The sequence below is a fragment of the Lycium ferocissimum genome, chromosome 9 (assembly GCF_029784015.1).
Source record: "Lycium ferocissimum isolate CSIRO_LF1 chromosome 9, AGI_CSIRO_Lferr_CH_V1, whole genome shotgun sequence".
NCBI classification, from domain to species: domain Eukaryota; kingdom Viridiplantae; phylum Streptophyta; class Magnoliopsida; order Solanales; family Solanaceae; genus Lycium; species Lycium ferocissimum.
The window spans coordinates 32,717,402-32,722,588 of NC_081350.1; positions in this window are offsets into that span (position 1 = coordinate 32,717,402).

Here is a 5,187-nt window from a genome sequence, read left to right on the forward strand (position 1 = left end):
GCAAATCCCAAAAACATGAACATGATATAGTTGGCTAAGAAGCCCATGATTTTCGTGAAATAATTTGTAACATAGTTTCATGAGATAACTTGTCATAGTCTTGCAAACATGTTCTTAATTCATGAGTAATAACAATAGTTCATAACTATTTATATAATTGACTTGAAAACATGCTTGTAACTTGATAGATAAAATCATAAAGTTTCATATAAACATAATGAGAACATATGAGGAAGAATTCATGATTCATAGATTAAGCTAGGGTTCCTAATAACTGTAATGGAAGATAAGGAATACAATAACGAATATAGATACAAAATTCATGTGCATAAATCCATAAATACGGGCTACCAATATGTTGGGTTTAATGCCCTAGGATTTGAACTTCATGGATATCAAGAAACGGAACATGGGGAAGAATGTAGAGATTCCCACATGTGGATGAAAGTTCTACATACCTTAATTGATGTAACGACCCATTTGGTTGTTTAGCACTTTTAGGCCTAATATTCCTAAAACACCATTTTCATGGTCTAATTTTGGTGTCTATAGCTTGCGATAACGGGTGATTCGGTTATTTAATTGACGAGTAAATTTTAGAATATATGTATTTAATGTGTGTGAATAGTTTATTCATAGAAATATTATTTGCACACATATAAGGTGTAAGTGGGTAAATATGGTATTTGACGGAGTGGATAATTTTTAAATAAAACAAAATGGTTGAGTAAAAAGATTATTTTGGACAATGATTTTATTTGGGGAGTAATAGGACAAGCCCATAATTAATTATTTGAGTAATTGATTAATTAAGAGTTAGTGGGAGACAAAAAGAGATATGCTATAATTTTCAATAGGCTAATATGTATGGGATATTGCCTGATTTCAATGCTGAGACTAATATTAGTTATTAATCGATTAATATTAGGTAGTTGGTTAACCATAATATTAGGTAGTTTGCCCACTAAGTGAATATCGTGTCTGCCTTTCCAATTACCTATATAAATATTAACTTTACTATTATAAATGTATAAGTGGGTAGACCCCACTATCCACCAAGAAATAAATATAGTTAAGGTTCTTTTATTTCTTAAGAAAGGGAAAGAGTAGTATATGCAAAGGTGCTGCAACGTGCTACTTTAGGTGGAAACATGTAACAGAAGGTGGCATTAAATTAGTCATTTATGAATGGGGTGAGTGGCACACTTATGCCATAGGGCATCATGAAGGAAAATAACTGGTGACTAAGCATTCATATGCATTTTTGTGGCACTATATAGCGGGACTCAATTCTTATGGAAGTATCTCATATATAAGTGGACCCCAATAATTGTAAGGAATGATAAGAAGGTATCTTATTAGTTGAAAATATTTTGGAATCATTATATGGGCAGTAACCTCTTCGTGAGAAATGGAAACAATATGCCACAATTCAATTGGTTGTATTTTTCTTAATATGATATGAGCACTGCAAAGAATTAGTGGGATGGCAACGTTGTTATATATGCAGCGGCCATATTTTGCAGAGAAAAGGGATCAACGTGATCTATTGCTTAGTAATAACAAGGTGTAAATTTTATCAAGAACAACATACGGATTTTGCGCATCGCTTCGATCTGGTTTTTCCGTCTTATCGCGTTGTTGAATTCGTGCTTTCTTCGAAGTGAAGTAAGGTGAAAGAAGAATATTTCTTGGCACATAAGGTAAGAATCCTCCTCTCCTAAATATATTCAAATTCATCTAGGTCATTGCTAAATTGTGGGAATTGATGAAAATATGAAAGAAGAAAGGTTATGTAGTAAATGTTAGGGAGACAAATTACAATATGATGTACACGAAATAGTTGAATTAATGACAGAAGTTGTAACGACCCGTTTGGTCGTTTAGCACTTTTGAACTCATTTTCGCTAAAATACCCTTTTCGTAGTTTTAAAGGGTATTCTTGACTTGCGGGAATTGGTGGCACGGTGATTTAATTGGCGAGTAGTCTTTTTTGAAAAAATATTATTTAATATGTGTGAATAGTTTATTTATAGGAATATGAGTTTTACACATATAAAGTATAAGTTGGTAAATATAGTATTTGACGAAGTGGTTAATTTTTAAATAAAACAAAGCGGTTAATTGAAGGGTCTTTGACATATATATACATCTTAAGGAGAAATATTTACGAAACGTGACGATAGTTTTATATTTACAAAACATAACATTACAAATCCTATACAAAACATGCTTTATATTTAAAAAAAAAAAAAATTATTTTTTATTTTTTATTTTTTAAAAATCATTTTTTAAAAAAATATTTTTTTATTTTTTTTAAAAAAATATTTTTTTAAAAAATTAATTTTTATTTTTTTAAAAAATTAATTTTTTTTTTTTTGCTCAAAAACTTATGTATGAAAGTTGTATGAAATGTGTATATCTCGCTCAAGACTTAAAAAGTTTGCTCAAAATTTAGTGTATGAAAAATGTATGAAATGTGTATATCTCGTTCAAGGCTTAAAAAAATCCGCTCAAAATTGTGTGTATGAAAACAATATGAAATTTGTATCTTGCTCATGTCTTAAAATTTCGCTCACATTTTCATGTATAAAGTTCATGTTAGATTTACTCGTAAAATTAATACAACTACAACAACATTGTATATAACTTTGATACAACATTCAAGACTTAAAATAATCGCTCAAATTTTTGTGTATGAAATGTGTATATCTTGCTCAAGGCTTAAAAAGTTCGCTCAAATTTTATGTATGAAGAACGTATGAAAATGTGTATATCTTGATCAAGGCTTAAACATTATGCTTAAAATTTTATGCATGAGAATGGTATGAAATGTGTATATCTTCCTCAAGACTTAGAATTTCATTCACATTGTTTGTATATAAATTTCATATTAGGTTTTTGGAAAATTAATACAACTACAACAACATTGTAACAATTTTCATACACTATTCAAGGCTTAAAGTTTTCGCTCAAAATTTTGTATATGAAAATTATATTAAAAATTTTGCTCACACATACACATTTCATACAACTTTCATACATAGAAATATGAGGTAATTTTTTAAGCCATTGAGCAAAAAAAAAAAAAATTAATATTTAAAAAATATATATAAAAATTATTTTTTTTTTATAAAAAATATATATATTTTCTGAAAAAAAAATAAAAAAACGAAAAATATATGAAAATCCGTCATGTTTTGTAATATATCGTTATGTTTTGTAAATAAGGAAAACTATCGTTACGTTTCGTAAATATTTCTCCTTAACATGTATTTATTCGTAGTTTTCCCTTAATTGAATAAGTGAATTAGGGAGGCTATTCCGGTAAAGAAGTGGGCCAAGCCCACCTTATATTCCTTTTTACTCATTGTAGCTTCTTTTAAGACCTAATTATTAATATTAACTATCCTTTTATTTAATTATATTTAGTAGCTAATTAACTTTTCTAAATTACAAATGGTAGCTATATCAAAAAATACATACCCAAACACATATATCTTTCTTTTTTTCTCAATCACTACTCATTTCATATTTTTCATTTCTCAAAAACCTTAAAAAATCTCTCTTCCCTTCTCTCAACCACCACCATGACGTGCCGCCACCACCGTATGGCCGCACCGCTCTCTCTCTCTTCTCCCTCTCCCTCGGTGCTCACCCCCTCTCTCTCTCTCGCCGCCCATCTCTCTCTTCTCCCGTCTCCCTCGTGCTCACCCCCTTTCTCTCTTTTTCACTGCGGATACGCCGCGTGCATTGTTGATGGCGGCGGTGATGGATTGATTTTTTGAGATGGTGGTGGAGAAGATGACGTAGAGGTGGAGAGATTAGGGTTTTGTTGTTGATGGAAAGATTAGGGTTTTTTGGTGGTAATGGTGTCTCAGATTTGGATTTTTGGTGGTGGTGGTGTCTCAGATTAGAATTTTGGTGGTGTTGGAGAGATTAGGGTTTTTTGGTGGTGGTAGTGTCTCAGATCTGGCCATGTGTATTTGTTAAAAGCCAAATACAAATACATTAAAAAATCTACATCTCACAAATACACTGTTTTTTAATGTATTTGTCTTTGTATTTTTGAGTGTATTTTTTAGTGTATTTTGTTAATAGCCAAACACATTATTTTTTTGAATGTATTTGTCATGTATTTGAATTTTTTGGTCTTGTATATGAATGTATATGTTGAAATCCATTCAAATACACGAAAATTTGAATATATATTTGGCTTCATAGTAGTTGGAATGTACACAATGTATTTGAAATACATCAAAAAAAGCCACTGAAATACATCAAAAAAAAATCAGTAAAATACATAAAAAAAAATCACTGAAATACATAAAATAAAATAAAAAGACACGGAAATACATTATGGCAAAAAAAAAAAAAAAATCACTAAAATACATCAAAAAAATATATATTAATATCTAATTTAATAGCTCCACCATTAAAGGCTAAAATCAAGGATCATGTTTTTTTTTTCTTTACCTTGTTCTGATGTATTTGTTGGCAACAAATACACGCGAAAACATACACTATTTTGCCAAAATGTAGCTACAAATGGTAATATTTAAAAGGGTAGCTACAAATGGTAGGAAGCTACAATAAGGTAGTCATTTGAGAAATTTTACCTATATTTAATCCTCAAATTAGTATGTGATCTGAAGAAAAAAAAAAGGTGTACGGCAGTTCACATTAGCACTACAAACTGTGGGCATTATTGACACGAACGTCGTGGCCGAAAGTTAGTGCAGGTAGGTTTCGTTTATATTGGTTCTTGTTATAGTTTAATTGATTTGGTCATATACATAATTATTATGCAATAATGGGTAACAATGAGTAAATAATGATGAGGAGGTTAATAAAATTAGGATTCTAGACATGGTGGGTTCAATTCACTTGCTGTGATTCTAGCACCTGTACGTAGTTTTCTTGGCAAATTGGGTAACTCCCTTTGGTTGTCATTTTATCCTTACGTATGATGATTAATATAGTATTAAGCCTTGGTAGAATTTTCCATTGTTTAATTACGCCATGTGCTGTAGGGCCAATTCAATATTTCCATTGAAGACATAAAATAAGTGTTCTAATTTGCCATGTTGATTGGGTAATGATTATGAATAATCGTGGGTAATAATGAAGATATGCTTCTAAGCTATTGCTTTTCTAATTCTAACTAGTTTATATGTAATGCTTATT